Source organism: Fukomys damarensis, unplaced genomic scaffold (genome assembly GCF_012274545.1).
Source record: "Fukomys damarensis isolate Sample0158 unplaced genomic scaffold, DMR_v1.0_HiC HiC_scaffold_38, whole genome shotgun sequence".
In the NCBI taxonomy this organism is placed as follows: Eukaryota; Metazoa; Chordata; class Mammalia; order Rodentia; family Bathyergidae; genus Fukomys; species Fukomys damarensis.
In genome coordinates, this window is record NW_022900950.1 from 47,711,371 (window position 1) to 47,732,560 (window position 21,190).

The 21,190-nt window shown below is 35.2% G+C and overlaps 1 long non-coding RNA gene across 1 annotated transcript in view; it reads left to right on the forward strand.

Moving 5' to 3' along the window:
- The window catches only part of LOC104871171, a 37,670-nt gene extending 18,026 nt beyond the window's left edge, over positions 1-19,644 (forward strand). Inside the window, exons 2-3 of the long non-coding RNA XR_782778.1 lie at positions 13,676-13,751; positions 19,578-19,644. This is a non-coding gene — a long non-coding RNA (uncharacterized LOC104871171). The remainder of the gene's footprint in view (positions 1-13,675; positions 13,752-19,577) is intronic.
- The last annotated feature ends 1,546 nt before the right edge of the window (positions 19,645-21,190 follow it).

The following is a 21,190-nucleotide window of genomic DNA, read 5'->3' on the forward strand; positions in this document are numbered from 1 at the left end:
TTTTTTTTTGTACCTGGGATTGAACTTGGCACCTTGCTCTTGGGAGACAGGCAGTGGCACCACTGAGCTAAATCCCCGGCCCCATAGTTGCTGAATGAATAAATACATGCATAAAGAATGAAGAAAATTCAGAGAGAGAGAAATAGCAAAAGTATGTTAACATGTGCTGGTAAATATTTGGATTGCTAGAATTGAGACCAAACTGTCTTGTTTAAAAATACATGGTTTTTTAAAAATCAAGTTGCAGTATTTAAATACACCTTACTATTTCTTGTTTCTTGATAGATTCATTGTATTTCTTTAGTTATGCAAGACAGCTTTAGGCTAAAAATTCCATTATTTCACTGTGTCTCATTACATTCCTTAAAAAAAAAAAAACTGGTAAGTTATGCTGCTACTATCTTTAAAGTGGATTAGTGATTTACTGAGTTTTTTTTCTTTATTCCTTCATTTTCTAAGGCTTTTCTTTGTTAAAATGTATATTCCTTTTGTGATAAGGGGAAAACAATATTAAATTTTATTTAAAAATATATAAAAGATTAGAAGGACTCAGAAATTTAGCCACTGGCTGCACATGGTTCATAATTACTATGGATCAACTCTCTCCCTATCTTCCACTGCCAATGATCTTCAACAGTTTGGTTGGGTTTGACATAAGGGGCTCTTCTACCCTGCTAGGAATAGATTCTAACAGGTAGTTACTGTACTTAAAACTCTTTGAAGAAGAAAGATATTATTTAAGTATTAAGCATTGTTATGAACATCTGTCTTTTAAAAGCTCAAAGGGAAAGACAAAAGAACCTGTCTTTATTAGTATTTTGAATTAGACTGGAACGATAAATTATTTTCAAACTATTTAATCTTTTTCACATGCTTCCACCCCTAGATTTGATTTTGATTAAATCTATACAAAGATACGTGAATCCAACTTCTAATTTTCCTTTTAGTTCTAAATAATATATTTACTACAGGGGTTTCCTTTATATTTGTTGGAGTACATAACCTTGAAAGAATTAGTTTCCTTCTGATAATGAGTTTTAATAATATTCTCATCAGCAGTGCTACTTGCTTACCCAAATAAGTGGATATTATAAGAAGCTGTGGCTTGGCCAGGGACATAGCTCAGTGGTGCTGCCACCTGCTTCGCAAGTACAAGGTCCTGAGTACCATCCCCAGTACCCCACCCCCCAAAAGTGGCTTGTAAGCTGGGGAATTGTGAGGCATTGTGTTAAGCCCTTCAACTGTGGTATGTTAGTATTCATTTGTCTGGGTATAATAATCATTCCTGAAAGATACACCAAACATACCTTCAGAGATTAATTGCTGGGAAATTTTTTACTCTTTTTCAGGGAACTAGCAATAGTCTCAATGTAGTTGCCAGTTAAATTAACAGAATTATTAAATCCATTGAATGAACTCCATTTTTATTACTGGTGTGTTTGATGTTTATTGAGACCCAACCAGCTCTCACAGCTTTGCAACTTCCTTAGTTACAATTCTAAAGTCATCTACCCAGAAGCTGGCCAAAGTGCTTATGATTTGATAAAACTGGCATACTGAGGGTTACAAATTACATTTCAAAATTACGTTAAGGAGTCACAAATACCAGCTTTGAATATCCCTTACAAGTACAATGATTTTTAAAAAAGATATGTCTAAGCACACTAGAGACTTATTTGAGACCATCATTAATTTAGACTGGATGATTAGAGAATATAATTTTTGGCCCAGTGTGATATGTTTATAGTTCAATAGTAATTATTTTTGGTAGACGATAGATTCTGAATATTTCTTTTTTGGTACCAGAGATCAGAGTTGGGACCTTGCTCTTGTGAGGCAAGAGGCAAAATCACTGAGCTAGATCCCCAGCCCTCTGAATATTTCAAATGAAATGGCACCATGTTAAATTACTTGTTCTAAAATGAGGACCTCTTTCTTTTTGTGACATTCTCTTTTAGAAGTACTTGATAAAATTTATCCTGTGTACTAAATTGAAAGTATGAAATCTCATCTTTACTTAAAGAGTCAAGGGTTTACAAAATTGTGGTTACTCAGTTCTGTTTTGCTCTGTGTGTACATGTACAGATTTTTTTTTTGTATTGGGGATTGAACTCAGGACCTTGCACTTGTGAGACAGCAGCGGAATCACTAAGCTAAATCCCCAGCCCCAGATTTTTAAAAAATATAGCAGAACATTTATTGGTATATTTTAGGCATACATAATAACAACACTCATTACAGGGAATTTGCACCTGCACATGGTACATCTCACCTTTTTTTCCCATTTCTCCCCTCCAGCCGTCTCCCCTCCCTATGTACCAAAGCTTTGTTTCCATTTTTTCCTTCTACTTTCATTTTTTAAAGTCCTTTCCTTCTTTTTTTTCCCCTCCCTTCTCCCTTGTTCCTCTTCCCATTTGAATATTTTCTTCCCATTTCCCAATATCTATTATATATTTTAGTCCTTATTTCCATTTTTGGTTTCTCACACCAGAGAAATGATGAGGTATTTAACTACTGTGTCTGATTTATTTCACTTAAGAGTATGGTCTCAAGGTCCATTCATTTAGCTATAAATGTCTGAAGCTCATCCTTCTTTATGTACAAATTTTTATAAAAAGTGAACTTCTTGCCTCATTACAAAGGCAAAGTTTCAATTCTTATGAATGTATGAAAGCCAAATATCATGAATTTAAGTTAAAAGCCAAACTCACTATATGCAAGCATTCAGGCAGTTACAATGGCAGCCTCACATTAAATGCTTCAGGAAGGATGATTCAGAAACTGATGCACCATTCAGGTTATCCTGGGAGATCATTACACTGTGTTACTGTCCTGAAGGAGCCCTTTTATGGTGATTGGGATTGCCTTCTTGTGTCATTGACTTTAATGTATTGATCACAGAATATAAGTGTAGGCTAGGTATAAGGGAATCATACCAGCATCTGTTAGTGTGGGAAGACTGGTCTGGGAGTTAATGTCAATCTAATACTACTAGACACTCTCCTGACATTGCCTCCATAGTTTGGCCCCCTCTAGGAGTCTCTGTTCAAGAGTAACACTCATATCCCTCAGTTTCTGGGTGTATTGGCTGCTGTTATTTTGCACTATTCTCAGTGGAAACTATCCTCTGCTATTAAGAACTGCCTTGACCAAGGAACCACTCCTACTATGAGGCAGCTTATGGCCAAAGGACTGGCTGATAAAATGGTTGTGGATAAAGAGCCCAACTTCCTTACCTCAATTTGGAGCAATACCGAGGGATCATCCTGGCTCTGGTTAGGATTGGCGAGGCCTTAATTGCAACACCTTTGTAAATTAGCTCCTCTGTTTCCAGTTGTAGTGTCCACGGAAAGTACTCTCCATGTGAACATTTTGCAATCAGCACCTCATCTATCCCCACTTGCAGGGAAACCAGTTTAAGACAGAAAATGTCACTGTGGGCTGGTCCATTGCATTGGAAAAACAGAAGGCTATATAGATTGGCCTTCTGGTTAAAAATATTGCTATCACCATCCTGCCTAACTAAACTGATGATTTTCAATATTACCATGATCAAACAATTTATTTGAGTTAGTCTGGGAAGCATACAATAGTGGTAAAATTTATACCTTTAATTAATTATATAAAGTTCTTAGCAGAAAACTGGACTCCCACAAAATGATAGCCTTCTGTGTAGGTAATATTGAATAAATGAAAGGAAAAGGAGAGGGAAAGAAAGACATCATATGGCCTGTTAGTAAGGAATTCACGGTGGGATTTCCCTGAGCCAACTGATATATTTGTTGTTTGGCTGAGGGAGGAATGGATGAAGGATAGTGGGTACCTGGAATAGGGAATATAGAAAAGGAAGCTGTAAGAGGGAGGTACTTGACTTTTTAACTCAAGGTGACTCTAAGTGAACTACACAGATACTTTTCTCTTTTGAACTCCTTTTCCTACTCATTTTGGTGCTACATTTGATTTTGTTTTATGTTATATAAATATTTAGTATGAGAACACCATTTCTTATGCTTTTAAACGATGCTTTATAGTATTAATACACACTTTTGAACATAATGGGGGTTCAGTAAGGATGGGTTGAATGTATGAATGATTAGATAAGCATAAGATGGAAAGAATACCATGTTTTTTTGTTTTTTTTTAAGAATACCATGTTAAAAAAAGAAAAAAAATATTGTGATTCAAGGATCCTAAACCCATAGTTTCAGGGACCATTTAAAATGTGGAATAAATACATTTTTATAGGGAGCAATACATAGACAGAATTTTTATGTTGATTGAATACAAGATTTTTATGTTGATAGTTTTGAGATGACATTTATAATCTCTAACTGCTAATGATCTAAATATCTTATTAAAAGAGATAATAGGCTGTGAATTTTTAGCTCTTGTCGCAGCTTTGTGAGAGCACAGAGACCTACTGGTTATATGCATTATGTAAACACTGAGCCACAAATGGCTTCTTTTTGTTCAGAGAGCCTATTTCAGAAGCCCCCCTCCTCCTGATGAACACAGGTTCTGCCTTGTCTCAGAGAACAAAGACGTAGAGTGCAGAAACTTCTGTGTCTAGGGGCCTAAATGGCTGTAAAATGACTCCGTTTCCACATGAAGTAGCTAGGCTCCTATTTCTCTTGGACAAAGTCCCTTGCATTCTCTCTTTCCCTTAATCCCACTGACCAAAATACTCAGGTAAAAATATTTCTAGAAATAGTTTAAAATGGGGATAATAACCATTTCTCTTTATCATACTCACCTTTTCCAGGAAAAATAATTTATTCTTTTATTGATCACTAACTAAATTGAATATCTAACTAAAAATATTAAAATCCTTCTTCCTACAGACATAAAGTAAAACCTGTGATCTTAAACTTTTAGCATATCAGTATCTGAAATGGATGTGAATATGAGTGGGCATGATATTGAACACAATAATAATTTCTTTCTAAAAGGTTTAAGCACCCCTATTAGCAGGTCTCTCCCCCCTTTGGTATTGCCATAGCCCTTGAGATGGTCAGCAGTGACATATTCATTTTAAATGGGACAAGGTATTTTTAAAAGGTATATTTAAAGTCATATTCAATTACTGGACTCTATACTGAAAATTTATTAACAATAAATTTTATAGTAGCAGCTTTACTACCTAAAAATATCAGTTAACCTGAATCTATATGTTGCAGTAAATAGGTAGGAAAAATGGGTAAGTTACAGGAAAAACTGGACATGATAGTAATTTAATATCAAAAGCAATTTTTAGAGGAAAAACTTTCCATTGAGCGAATGTGACCTTTTTGATCCATGAACAAATATACGATTGAATCCCCACATTTTTATCCCACTGAACATGATTAAAATGATATTGGCAAAAGAAAAAAACCTTTTAATAATGCTCAGTGAAATATGTTTTTAAAACAAAATATCTTTTCTATGAACTCATAATATAATTTAAGTTAATAAATGGATTGCTTTTTGTTTGAAATTTGGAAATATGAACCAACTATCTTTTGGTTAAAGATAATTTGAAAATTAGTTTCAAAGATCTGTATGAGGCCATTTTTTTCCTTGAAGTCTTTGGGTACTAGGAACATTTAAGTAAAAGAAATGAGTAAACAAGTACAATGAAACAATAAAATAAAAATAACTTTAGCATTAGAAGATAATTTTTTCTAACTCTGTAGAGAATATACAGAGAGAATAGAGGTTGTGCATTCAAGTAACTAAATATAGGTTGGATACTTTTGTCCAAACTGCAAGGGTCATGTGCCACCACGCCTGGCCAAGCAAGGGTCTTTTTATTTAACCAGTATTACTAAAATCCATGCTGTATATGAGATCAACAACTGGAATTGTGTTCACAATGCATAGCCCATAGTCAACTTTTCTTTTGCAAACTGATGTAAAGTAAAATCTACCAAAGATTTCTAGATTTATTCTGCTCTTGACAAATATTGCCACAAAGTACATGATATTACCATAGTCAATAAATGTTTAAGTATACCGGAATCCTTTTGCTCCTTGGACAAAATAATGAATGGAAAAACAACCCAGACCTACAGTTTGACAAGGGAAACTTGTCTAAGATTTTGACAGAATGACCATTCAAACTAATGAATTCTAATTTCTTTTCTTTTTATTGAGTTTATTGGTACAATCTAGGTATACAATACAGTTACATTCATCATTGGGATCTTGTACCTTTACATAATAGGTCTTAATTCTCATTTTTCCCCTTGTCCCTGCCCTCCCTTCACCCCCTCCTTCCCTCCCCATTTACAAACACTTTGTTTCCATTTTTTCAGTTTCTCGTATTTTTTTCCTCTCCCTTATTACCTTTCCCCCACCCTTCCCACTTTCCCTATACCTTTAGTCCTTTACTTCCTATTTCACATTATTAATTATCTCATTAGGATCCTGTGTACTATTATAGTGTTTCACACCAAAGAAACTATTCGGTATTTCAGTTAAAGAAATCTCTGTATGAACATTAAAAATAGGGAATCCTAACATAAAACTAAAAAGGAAAGTAAAAGAGAAAAGGCAATGATGTAACATTAAAATAATCCTTAATTCTGAAGATGAAAATGGTCCCTGAACATATTTAAATTGCTTCTTGCTCTTGTAGTCTTATCTTATTCTTTTTTTCATTATTTAGAGAATACTTTTTAGTTTCTGTAATCAAACCTACGTAGATATAACCTTACACATTTAGTATGATGTGTTACCCCTGTACACATGGAAAAAAAAATAAATTAACATTATTTAATTCTGAAGATGAAAATGGTCCCTGAACATATTTAAATTGCTTCTTGCTCTTGTAGTCTTATCTTATTCTTTTTTTCATTATTTATTCATCTGAACAAAATTATATACATTTAGCACATTCCATTAAACAAAACAGACAAAAAAAAAAACCAAACAAAGAAAAGAATAATATCCAGAAAACAGCAAAGTTCTGTTGCTGTTGTGGTACCTGGCACCATTTTTTTATTAGCATCTTAATCATCATCTGGAAAGAGAACATTCTAGAGTGACATCATTAACTAGAGCTCTGATAAAGCATGGTCACTACTACGTATCATAAAGCAGGTACAAGATATTTTACATTCACAGAGGTATGATACAGTACTGTCCTACATCAATAACACTAGAATCAGTTTTGGTTTGAAATTTGCTTTGTCTGTAAATAAGATTGCTACCCCTGTTTTTTTCTGGGCTCCTGTCACATGGAGAATTGTTTTCTATCCTTTCATTTTCAGTCTATGGGGTTCTTTTTGCCCTGGGTGTGTTTCTTATATACAACATATTGTTGGATTTTGCTTCTTATTCCATTCTGCCAGTCTGTTTCTCTTGATTGGTGAGTTGAGGCCATTGACATTGATGATTATAACTGATATGTACTGACTTATTATTGACATGTTATTGACCTTTTGTTGACTCTTTTTACTTTTTCACCTTCTCCTTTTAGTTTCTTGCCTTGCCTTTTTGATTTGCTCTGTTGGACCTCATGTGTTGTTGCTTTCAATGTCTTTTTGTAGGATCTTGTTTAGAATTGCTTGTAGTGCTGGATTAGTATTCATGTAGCTTCTCAGGTGTTCTTTGTTGTGGAAGTGTCTTATTTCCCCATTCATTTTGAAGGAGAGTTTTGCAGGATACATCAGTCTAAGTTGGAGGTTGTTCTCTTTTAGTACTTGAAATATCTCATTCCAGGCTCTCTTTTCCCCAAGGGTTTGTGTTGAAAAGTCTGCTGTGATTCTGATGGGCTTTCCTTTGCATGTGATTTGTTTCTTTTCTTTTACTGCTTGTAGTATTTTGTTCTGTTGGTTTTCTGGGATCTTGATTATTATATGTCTAGGTCTAGATTTTTTTTTGATTGTAGCTAGTTGGGGTCCTATATGCCTCAGTTGTCTGAATGTCAAATTCTTCCCCTCTGTTTGGGAAGTTTTCTGTCATTAATTCTGTGAACAGATTTTTTAAGTCCTTTGTATTTTCTCCTGCTACTTCATGTATTCCTATCAGTCTTATGTTATTCTTCTTTGCGTCATCTAGGAGTTGTTGGATCAATTTCTCATGATCTCTTACTGTTTTTAAGAGACCTCTCTTTTCACGGTCACAGACTGCAATCTTATCTTCTATATCTGAGAGTCTATCTTCGCATTCTTTTATTCTGTTGCATACACTTTCAATGGAGTGTTTAATCTCCTGGATATCTGTTTGAATCTGTTTTATGGATTCCATTTCTTTCCTATGTTGGAATTCTAATTTTTGAGGGAACAGAGAATTAATTTTCTCTTTAAAGAGTGGAGAGACCAATTTTCATCTTTAAATATAGGATCATGCCTTTGAAAGTGACAGAGTTAAAGAGGTAGGTAACTATTGCCCAGAGTTAATCACTGCAAGTTTTGAATGGTTCTGAGTGACAAGTCTTCAGCATGCACATCATTTAATTTAAAAATTTTAATAAAATGGATAGTTAAATGTATCAATTCTAGAATTAAACTCTTATTTGCTAAAAACTCTAAATTTGGGGGCAGGGGATTTAGTTAAGTGGTGCTACTGCTTGCTTTGCAAGCACAATGTCCTGAGTTTGATCCCTGGTACCAAACAAAAAATAACATAAAAACTCTAAATTCTTTACTTACTTGATTGTTCTGGGTCTTATTTTAATGATAAATCAATAAAGTTACTTCCCTTTATTGCAGTGTTTAAAATGCCTTCTACTACCTATAAATTACCATCTAGGAATGTTTTTTTTTCCCTCTATATGACTCGCTACTTTTTTTGTCTTAAAATGCTCTGGCCAGAATTGATTTCATGGAATTTAATTCACAGTGCTCAGCCATATAGGCACTTGGAGGCCTCTCCAGCCATGATCTATGGGTGCTTGGCTACTGCTTGAGCTGGCAGCAAACCTTGGCATTGTCCACATGGGCTAGTTTTACAGGCTTGCAGAAGGCAAGAGTTGTGGGGCCAGGGAGACTTCTATCCAATTTCAGAATATGGCCTGGGAGGCTAGGCAGTGTGTCCCTGAAAGGGTACTGCATGCTGCTGTGAGAGTGAAGCCAAAAGTGCTGTGGAGACCTCAGGAATTTGGCAATGCCAGCTATGTGAATTATCTGATGAGGAAAGCTACAGGTAGTGAGTGGAACCATTCCAAGAGAGAAGCTATGAGGGCTGCAACCTGTAATGCCATAGGAGTGGGACTGTCTAAGGCCTCTGAAAGTTATGTCTTGCCATGACTTGCCCTTCATGCTAGCTAGACACAGAGTCATAGGATTTAATGTTTGCCATGCTGGAGTTCTGTATTGCTTTGTTCTATTCCTTTTTATCCCCCTATCTCTTCTTTTTGGACTGGGAATGTTCACCCTGTGCCAATGTATATCAGCAGTATTAAGCGTTCTTTCTGATTTTATCAGTATTTATAGCTAAAAATTTGCTTTGAGTCTCAGAGGAATTTTGGACTTGGACTTCTAAAAAAGTACTGGAATTGTTAAAACCTTGGTGACTCTTATAGATGGACTAAATATATTTTACATAATGAGATGGTCATGAGTCTTTTGGAGGGCAAGGGTATAATGTTATGGTTCACATACAGATCTTTCCCCAAAGCTTCATGTGTTTGGAAGGTGATTGTATAATAAGGACACTATAGCTTAATGTGCTGTTAGGAAGTGTGTTGACGAGAGAGAACCAGACCACTGGGAGGGCTGTATGTTACCTGGAAGCACATATCTCCATCCCCAACTCTTCTCTTCCCTCTCTGCTTCCTGGCCACTGTAATGTGAGTAGCTTTCTTTTTCCAGGCCCATCCACTATAACTTTCCTGTCTTGGAGAGAGACAACTAGGGATTGACTCTTCTAAAAACTGTGAGCCAGAATAAGCCTCTCCTCTTTTAAGTTGTGGTTTTCAAATACTTTGTCTCAGTGATGAGAAAGTGGCTAAGAAAGAAGCCTGTCTCTCTTTCACAAAGTAAAAGGAAGCTTTAAAAAAGTACCACTGAACTCATAAGTTTACACATTCTTAATAGAATTAGGAAGCTCTTCATTTCTAGGTGATAATTATAAGGTGTTACAAGATATTCAATAACAGATTCAATTATTTGTTGTATATGCTATTTAGAATAAAATCATATACATGAAAAATCTTTTAATTATTTTCTCTCTTTTGATCTTAACTCAGATAATAACAAGCTACATATAAAACCCAAGTCACCACCTCCTGTGTTATTTGTAGTCTCATTGACTGTACTACTCAAGGGACTTCTGAAGCTGTTCTACTCCCACTGCAATCATAATAATTCAAGTCTTCATCTCTGCCCTGGACCACTGTGCAAGGTTTCCAAATGGTCCCTGGTTTATTTCCAGGACCACTCTTTCAAGCCATTCTCCACCCAGAATGGTCTTTGCAGAACACAAATATGATCATAGTCCTTCCCTGGTTTAGAATCTTCAGTGGTTCCTCACTGAGGATAGAATATAGCCATTCACAAGCCCATCTCATTCTATCTTTCAGTCTTCATTTTCCACCTGTATTCAACATGTGCAGGTCACATACTACACACTAAATACTGCTTGAGACTCCTCTACTTATGACTGTATCTGTGTGGAATGCCTTTCATCTAGTTTTACTTTAAACTGTTGCTCAAGTATCACATGCTTTAATTATTTTGTCAGTTTATCCAGAAAGGCACACTACTCTCTTTTCCAATGCTTCTAGTTAGTATACACTACATGTTTTTTCCAATTTCATTAGTTGCCATTATTAACTATTTGATTATATCCTATTTTTCTCTTCTATATACTAAACTACTGGATTGTAGGAGCTATCTTTTATAATTATCTCCATACTTAGCACATTCACTAATCCAGAGTTGCTACTCAATAAATATTTGATGAATGGAAAAACTGGAATTGGTATGTTTTTGTAATTTATTTATTTATTAGTTTTGTATGGGATATACACCATCAGCAATGTTCTGGTTATGCACAGTACTGATATCAATAACATAACCAGAATTTTCTCAATGTTTTGTACTCTGCAGAGAAAAGCCATGGGCATACTTCTAATTTGCTTGAATTCTGTAGATGAAGTAGTATAATTCCCCAAAATACTGGATAAGAAAATTATACATGGCTCAGGAGAACACTCTATTCTTGACATTAGACATGAAAGCTTTCAAAACAAAAATATAAATTCTTCTTCTCTAGGCTGTTTTCCCCTCATCTCTTTTCCACAAAAAGACCACATTTTTCTTTCTGTGTACATAATATTTTTTGAATACTCTTCCATCATCAAGCATCCTGCAACCTCTAGTTAACCTATTTAGATTTCAGCATTCTTATCTGCATAATAAAGCTAATGGTCCTAAGCTGTTCTCCCAGGGATGTTTCATTAAATATGTTTCTTGACACTGCACAGACCTTGCATACATCAGCAAGAATTTTCAAAATAAAATATTCTATATGCACAGAAAATGATTTCATTTGGCATTGTTTTTAAAACAAGCACATTTCTAAGAGGGAACATTTGCATCATTAGCAAACATTTCAAAACGGATCTAAGGTAAAAATTGTTATGACTGCAGTGAATGTTTTATTTGGGGTTGATAAAACAGGCAAGTATTTCAAAACATTTCCACCCATAATTTTTAATGGAAAAAGTAAGGCATGGATTGTGAGATTATATTCTATGCATAGTATCCTGTTATAGGGGATTTTTCTGAATTTTTTTCTCTGAGACAGCCCTGTATGATATAGGATTGGCTCAGAGCACTTTTTTTCTTTTCTTTCTTTATTTTCTTTTATTTTTTGCTACTTCAAGTAGGAAGAGCACCCACAATTCCTGAGGTAGTACCCTACACTAGCATATTTTCCTGCCATTGCATGTGGCAACAAGGGCTGCATTGATCTTCCTCACAGAAAGAGCTTTCCTGGCTAGAAAAGAATCACAATTTTCCTTGGGGCACATAGTTATCTAGATATCCTAGACAGGATATCTTATCCCATAACTCTGATTCTTCTACTCACCTGGCCTTTCCCTTACTTATACTACTTTTTATGACAATGACATTTCTCCTCTAGCAATATTTGGAACCAGATAGGCAGAGGGGAAAAACCAGTGGAGAAAGGGTGAACTGAGTGGAATCCAATAAAATAAAAACAAAATGTATACAGAATGCTGCTTATATCCCCCCAATTTTGGGACAATATTTTAACTCACATCCTTCTCATGCCTGTCTTACACCTGGATTCAGTTGTTAATATGTGAATTAATGAATACTTCCTTCTGTAAATTTGTATAGAAATAATGTCAGTCTATCCAGATGCAATAACATACACAAAGTTTCCAAAGCCAGGCAGAATTGAGCCCTGGTCAAATCTCTTTCTGTGGAGTCTGTTCCCACACATTTGTATGCAGAGAATGATCTGAAAATACTTTCTAGCATTAAAACATTTTTTATTGAGGCATAATATACATAAAGAAATGCTATATTATAAATATACTGTAAATCTAATACTCACCTATTTTAACCAAACATGCTGCTTAAGCAGCATAATAGGATTTTTTTTTCCATTCTGGGGATTGAAGCCAGGGCCTCATAAATTCTAGGTAAGAGCTCTCCCACTTGGCTACACCCTCAATCTGAATGTTTGTTTTGATTTTAAGATTTAGTTTTCAGGATACTTTTCAGATGCACTGAATCAGAAACTCAAAGTCCAAGTCCCGAGAATTTAGGAAAATTCCTTACAATGAACTTTTTGCAGTCAACAGGACACCAAGTTTCACTTGTGATCTCCATTTAGATACCGAAGTATATGACTTGGTGTGTGGATGGAGCAGGGGATAGATGTTAGGGTAAGTCAGGAGTCCTGGAGGAAGGTGAAAATGAAGATTCTTCTTGTTTTTAGAAGAGTTCCAATAGTTGTTTGAGGAAGGAATAGATAGCAAAAACTGTCCAGTTGCCATATAATATTAATTTACCTTTTTTTATTTAGTGATAGAATCACAATTTATAGTAAGGTACATAGTTTTCGAGATTGAAGGCTAAATACTGGCTTTCTCAGAGGTTAGATGTGGCCATGTAACTAACTTGTACCCAGTAGACTATAAGTAGGAGTGTTATACATGACTTTCTGAGAAATCTTTAAAGAGTATAAATATAGCTTTTCTAGATCCTTTCCTTATCGCTGGGGGGTGGAATATGGAAGTGCTGCATGGAGCTCAAGCAGCTAGTTTGACCCAGGTGAATAAGGAATGGTAAGGTGATAGAACATAAATATAAAAAAAAAAGTTTAGATTTGTTAAGAAATCTATAGGTTCTATATTAATTCTATTACCAATTCTGGTGTCTAACAGAATAAATGATTTTGTATTTTGGCACTATTAACTTGAGTTTTCTAATATTAGAATAGGTGAACTAATCCTAATTAGGTGAATATAATTCTGAGACACAAATTTCCTCTTCTAGTTATGTATGTCTGCAGACTCTCAATAACGCCTCTCAGTAATATGATGTTCTCTTATTTACCTCCTCTTCCTTTACCCCTCCTTCTTTGTCAACAAATGACTGAGAGCAAGTTTGGGTTTTGTTAATCAACCCTTGAAGGTAAACTTATTCGGTATTGTACCTTAGGAGCTTGTTCTCTAAGAGCTATTTATATGGTTGGCTTTTTTCCATAGGCTTCATTGACACCAGGTCTTAACTGGTGTCTGGAGAAGTTTGAGGGATTCTCCAGTTGTGTCTTCCTCTGTACAGGTGGGTATAGTTTCCTCATGTCATCACAAGGGAATTTTATGGCTGGGAAATGTTTTCAGCTGGAACAAAGGGTCTGCGCCCACTTCCTAAAAAGAGGAAGCTGGGAAATCATAGATGTTTTATCAAGTATTAAGCCAAGATAAGCAAAAATGGGCTGTTACTATAGCTTCAGTGCCAGTGAAAGAAATGGGGCATAACCTAGTTATTGGGACAGTGCTGAGGCATAAGTCAGGGAAGAGCAGCAGATCAGAGAACGTCAGAATACCTAGGAGACTAAAGTCTGTAGCTGCTTCAACTTTAAAACCCTACTCGCTAGTGCCTGAGGTTCCTAATGCATGTATACTCTACCTTCTTCAGAATCTTGAAAACACTGAAGCTACTGATAACAGATATCACAGCCCGATATGGTCATTCTTCTGTTTTTTTTCAAGTTACTAAACTCTCTGATCCTCAATTTCCACATCTGTAAAATGTGACTAAATGTGCCTAGCTTATAGGTATTCCATCATAGATTACAGTAAAATTTTTTATATGCAAGCATTTGCGAATTGTGACAAGTTATACAAATATAAATTATTACTATCTGGGGAGAAGAATGGCAGCAATTTAACTGTGTAGAGCAAATCTCTGTGGCATTTAAGTATAACTCATTCACTAAAGATGAAAGGGGATAGATTTATGGAGTCAGGATATAATTAGTACATTTATAATCTGGTCCAGAAATTTATTATCAGAGAGAGAAACTGTATTCTTGTTTGAGGAAAATGCAAGCACTTTTAAGAGATCATATTGTCATAGCTTTGTTTACTTTTTAATCATTTCACAGGTAATATGGTTTATTTTAGGGAAGCAACGATTCATCAAAGCACAGTTCATGATTCACCAGAATCAGAGGTAGTCATGCTATGGATTAGTGAACACTGTGAATTGTCAAGAAAACTATGAGCGATTAAGTGCAAGAATCAAGGGTTCTTGGTTTTCACCATAAAGCTAGCTTTGGGGCATATGGTTTACAACTGTACTTTTTGTAATAAACCACAGTTTATAGGCAACAGGTGTATCAGACTTACATCCTAATTTGTGTAAGTCTGAACTCTCAGGCTGGCTCTAAAGGGACTTGGAAAGATTTATGAGAATGAGTGACAGCCAAGATAATTCTTGAAACTGACTTTATAAGGTTTCATTTTGGTGAATGACAGGTTATAGTTATGAAAAAAATTCTCATAATAGTATGAAGTTTGTAAGTGGTAGGGAGGAGTTTGGTTAAAAAAAAAAAGGACTAATTGTTTAACTAGAAAGTGCTACATTATGGACATTCTATGAGTCCAGTTGGCTCTGAACGTGTGGCCTGACTTCTTCATGTTCACTTCTTACCCCAGCCAAAGACCACAGGTTTCTTCAAATAGGGTTGCAATCTACTCATGCTGTTTAAAACAGAGTTTGTGCTTAATTAATGTCTTTTCTAACTATCACAATTAACTTGAAGACAAAAAATCAGCTATGCTTCAAAGACAGAGAGGGAAGAGGGGGAAAAGGAGAAAATATTTTCCATGTTTTTGTGCAATGAACTTTGTCTCTTTCCTTCACCTCCCCTTTACCTTTGTCCTGCCCAGGGGCCCTGATGCTGCTTCTCTCCCCTCAGTAACTTGTTTAATCACTACCCGTGTTTCAAGTCAGTCAGCTACTCTCAAAAAGCCTTTCAGAATTAGACATAACATTTTCAAGGGGAATCAGGGGCATTTTTTCTTGATCTTCATTCAGTTTTTCAGTATAATATTATAATAATTATAAAGACAAATTTGAGGAGAAAATTTCTCTTCAATATGCTTCTCCTTAATATGATTGCTTCTTTTGCATTAATTTTCACTCTTGCTACTTCATTTGTTCATTTGAAAAATGTTTATTGAGAACCTCTTATAGATCAAGCTGAATTATATACACAGGGAACAAACACCCCTGCCTTCCTTCCTGGGGTGTTCTTGTGAATGTGGGAAGAGAGAAAACAAATATATATTGTATCAACATTGGGTTTTAAGGTTGAAAAATAAAACAAATTAAGTTTTGGGAATGTGGGTGTTGGATGGAGGAGTTGTTATTTTTCCTCTAAACACACATGGTCTTATTCTATAAGAACATATATTCCTCCCCTGAAAAATGCAAAGAACCAAACAAAAACAAAAAAACCAATCAACTACACAAACAAAGGAATAAACAAAAAAAATCCAACTCATAAATATATATTTGGTGATATGATTTTAGCTGAACTTTGTTTTTTCATAGCTTTCACATGACATGTATGGCAAGTAATATTAACCAGAAGCTTTTGCCAATTCTTAAATTAAGAAAATTAGAGAGAATAAAAATAGAAAGACAAGAAAGTACCAAATAAAAGAAGAGTGGCATGAAGAAAAAGAGAACAAATTTAGTCATTAAAATGTTTGCACTCTGCCTGGGGATTTAGCTCACTGGTGCTGCCGCCTGCCTCACAAACACAAGGACCTGAGTTCGATCCCTGGTACCAAAAAACAAAACAAAACAAATGTTTGCACTCGTATATCATATTTTGAGAATTTTGGGCAAGATCACATTAGGGCAAAGGTCCACTGAGATAAAATTAGAAACACATCAAGTTAAGATTAAAAGCAATTTGTTATTTCAAAGTTTACAGTCTCAGAAAAGCAGTGTATCATTAACTCTTTGTTTCTGTTTTGGATAAAGTCCTGGGTTTCCTGCCTTTTCTGTCTTAGCAAAGATTTATAAATAAGAGGCCTTGCCTACCCAGAGATGACAAGACTACTAGCATTGTGAGAGAAACACTTTAATTAAAAAGTCTGAACCAGGGGACATTAAGCTCTGATTTTAACGCTGTCAAGAGTACAGTCCAAGTTGGAAATGGGTGGTCCAATTTACCAATCCTCTTTTGAAAAAATAACTATGTTTATGTGCAGCTACTTTTATAAAAATAATGGTTAGGATAATTTCTTGTAAAATTGAAGAGCGTGATTTATTGTGGGTGCCCATGTAGACCAACAAATTGAACTCAGACCTGGATTTGAATATCGCCTTTAGAGTTACACATACTGTAACCTGAGGCAACTCAATGAATCTCCTTGGGTCTATTTCTTAGCTGATATGGCATTTCTGCTGTGTAAAACTATATATAGCTGTCTTAATTACTTTTCTTGCTGCTGAGGCAAAATACCCAACATCTACAAGTTAAGGGAACAAAGGTTTATTTAGCTGACAGTTTGCAGAGGTTTCAATTCATAATCAGCTGGCTCCAAAGCTGGATGGTACAGCAGATAGGCATCGTAGAGGAGAAACGGTTCATAGAGGGCAGAAGTTAGCAAAGCAACAAGGGATGACCACAACTCTTTCTATCTCTTATGTCTTATCCAGGCTACTTAGGGTGAATAGCACTCACATCCTTAATCCTACTGCCCTTGATCCTAGCATTGCACCACAAATCAATTCCAGCATCACATACTCTTGATTCAGCCACTTCTGAAAAGCCCAACCTATGACTGCATGAGTCTTTGGGAGAACATCTAAACAGAAGCCAAAACAATAGCACATTCAAATCCCTAACCTTACGTTACACTGAGCTAGATGAAATTGCTATTTTGTAGCTCTAAGTCATTCAAACATCAGCTATTTCATGTGGCATTGTTAATCTACAGTGGGCGCCCAATTGATAGAAGCCGGCAGAATTGCCATGTTCATTTAGTATTTTATATTTTTTTTAACTTGAAGATATAAAAACATTTGTACATTGGTGAAGATGAAGAGCCGTAGATATCCAAAAGACAATCATATAAAATAGTTTATTATTTTATTTTTAAAATAATGACTTTGTGGAGATATAATATTATATAAATTGATCTTTTAAATTATACTATGCTGTAGTTCCTAGTGTATTTACAGAATCATGCCATTATCATCACTACTTAACTTTAGAATGTTTTCATCATCCCTAAAAGAAGCTCTCACTCTATTAGCAGTTGCTTCCTCTTTTGCCTCTGCCCATAGCTCCTGGCCACCACTAGTTTACTTGCTGTGTTGGGTATTAACTTGCATATTTTGGACATTTCATATAAATGAAATCAGACATGTAGCCTTTTGTGTTGAAATTCTAATGCTTAACATAATGTTTTCAAGGTTTGTACATGTTGTAATATGTATTGGTATTCATTCATTTTCATTTATGACTAAATACAATTCCATTGAATAGGGATACCATATATTATTTGTCCATTCATCAACTGATGAAAATATGGGTTGTTTCCAATTTTGGACTTTTATGCTGTTATTATGTTTAATAATTATTATGTTTAATGCTGTTATTAATATTCACATACAAGTTTTTCTATAAACATTTTCATTTTTTAGGAAGGGAATTCTTGGGACATCATAGCTTAACACTTTAGACAACTGACTGTTTCCTTTCTTTATTAAAAATAGCTAAAATGTGAATAATTCTGGGGAAAAAAAATGAGCTTGGGTATCTGTGCCAGAAAGCAGAATGTTCGAAACATGAAGAATGGGAGCATATCAAAGGAATGCAGTAGTCAACCTGAAAGCTCTGCCCATAGTCAACCTGGAGCAATTTGAACAACAAAGGAAAGAGCATGACAACATAAAATAAATATACTTTAATCCATATTGATATAAATATAAGATGGGTAAGCAGATAAATGGAGGAGAAGAGGAAAATCTACTTAAAGAATTCCAAATAATATAAGTAGGCACTCCCTCCTCTGAGGACTTAATTCCCTTGAGTGTGGGCTGGATTTAAGGACTGCTTTCCAAGGAACAAAGCGTGGAAAGGGAAAAAATAGTAACTTTATGGAGAAGCTAGTGCTGCGGTAATCAAGTGATCAAGGCTAACATCAGCAGATATATGTCATGTTGATATTGTTTAATCTCCTGATAGAAGGTGATGAGAGGGCATTTCACCTATTTGGTATTCTTCCCGAAGACACTTAGCCTCAATTTCATCATGAGAAAGCATCATATAATGCAAATCGAAGAGGTGCTACAAAATACCTCACCAGTATTTTTTTTCAGTACAGTACTAAGGAGTAAACATGGGGCTTTGTGCATATTAAATAAATACTCTACAACTGAGCTACATCCTCAGCTCTTTTTGTTTCATTTTGAGACAAGGTCTTGCTAAATTTCTTAGACTGGACCCAAATTTGTCTCAACCTCCCTAGTAGCTGGGATTATAGCTTTGCGTCACTGCATCTGACTCACCAGTACTCTTCAAAATTATCAAGATTATAAAAACTAGGAAGGATTGAGAAATTGTTGCAAAACAGAAGAGACTACAGAGAATTAATGGCTAAATGCAATGTATCATTCTGAAACAGGAAACATATCATTAGTGGAAAAATTGGTAGAATCTAGATGATGCATGGAATGTAGTAGTTAACTATAATAATGCCAATAGTAATAATAATAGTACCAATATTGGTTCCTAAATTTTGACAAAGTTACTATTGCAATGTATAATGTTAACGTTAAGACAAACTTAGGGCTATTCAGGAACTCTGTGTATTAACTTGGTAATTTTACCATACATCTAAAATTCTTTCAAAATAAAAAAAACTTATTTGAAAAACATTACACATTAACAACACATTTTAATTGAAATGTAACTGTATCAAAACACAATCATTTAATGAAAAAAATTTAGTGGAGAGAGGACTGGTTATTCAGGTAATTCAAACAAAAGAATCGGTTATTGAGAATGATGTTAAGATTGATCTAAACAATGGTCTACATGGATTAAGTTTACCAGGGATTTACTTATCTTTCTTTCAGACTATCTACAGTTACAAGGTTGGTTGGCTGAAGTGACAGCAGGATTTTTGAGCATTTGATACCTACAGTAAGCACTTAGGGCACAGTTCTCTTGTCCCCTCCTCCCCACCCCCATTGTGGATTACCTTATCTCCTCTTAAACAGTATCAGCATTTACTAAATTAATGAGTTAGTGTTACATCTAAGAAGATATCAATTTCCCTTGGCCTCCTTTACATGGGCTTGCTAAAACATACTCTACACATGCTTGCTGGCTGATCTCATTCCCAGTCCAGGACTCAGCTTTCAAACAAACAGGGGTGACTCTCAAATCTGCAGTCCCGTACTTCTGTCTTAGTTTCAGCCTTCTATAGCTGACCCTTTTCTAGACATACCCAGGCTGCCTTATTGGTGCTACAGTGAAAGAGATCCCAAAGTCAGACCCATTATCTTTCTACCTATCATTCATGTTAAAATTGTTGCCCCCACTTAAATTCTCTTCCTCAGTTTTAACAATTATCTATCATGTAGGGCCAAAAAGAATCTTTGTGAGTGATAGAAAGATACTTAGACAATTTTAGAGAAATTTTAATTCCATGTGTTTTTATCTAGAAAACTATCATTTAAGAATATAATAGTATTTTGCATTTGCAATTAGAAAGTTTACAATAACATATAATCACTGAATTTACTTTTCAAAGTTTTTACTTGACTGTGAAAATATATGTCATCCTCAATGTATAACTGAAATAACTTCTCAAAATTAATGGTTTCGTATAAAATCTTTCTTTGCATAAATTTTAGAGAAAAAAATTTTAGTTCTGGGATTTGAACCTGAGCTTCATCTAAACTTGGCAAATACTCTTCCACTGAGGTATATACCCATCCCTAAAATATATATATATATTTTTTTCTTTTGCAATACTGGGGATTGAATCCAGGGTTTGCAACTGAGTTATACTTCCTGCCCTTTCTACTTTTTTAATTTTGAGGCAGGCTGAGCTTGAATTTATGATCCTCATGCTTCAGCCTCCCAGAGTGCTGGGATTGTAGGGATATACCACTATGCCCAGTTTAGAAATAATTTTTGAAAGAAAAATTGATAGCAATTACTAAAACTTTTCTCTCATATACTTAATTTATCATCAATAGAACCACATTTTTCAATGGAAAATATCTGGAATAGAAGTCTTTTTTCCCCCTTCTCTCTTTTTCCATGCCATCATTTTTCTGGAACACAGAAGACTAACCACCTCAGAAACATCCTAAGGTTTAAATCACATTAAAAGGCAAAAACACCCCATGACCCTGCTGCTCTCTGGTTCTAGGAATTCTATTAGAGAGTTCTTGGAAAACCTGAAAAGTGGATTAGCATTGTAGTCTAAAGTTTACTCAAGAGTTAAGGAACAGAGCCACTGATAGAGGCTTGTGACTGCTAATTTTGCCTTTCATCAAGGGTAATGAGCCAGGTACAGACTGATTTCACATCATTAGTGAGGTTCCTGACCACACCTCTCTCTTTAATTCTTTCCTGAGTGAATTTGTAATTTGCCTTTGGTTTCTGTGTTAAAACAACAAATTGTGAAGGATCAAAGAGGATAATGACAAGGAGGAAGTGGCAAGTTAGTGACATC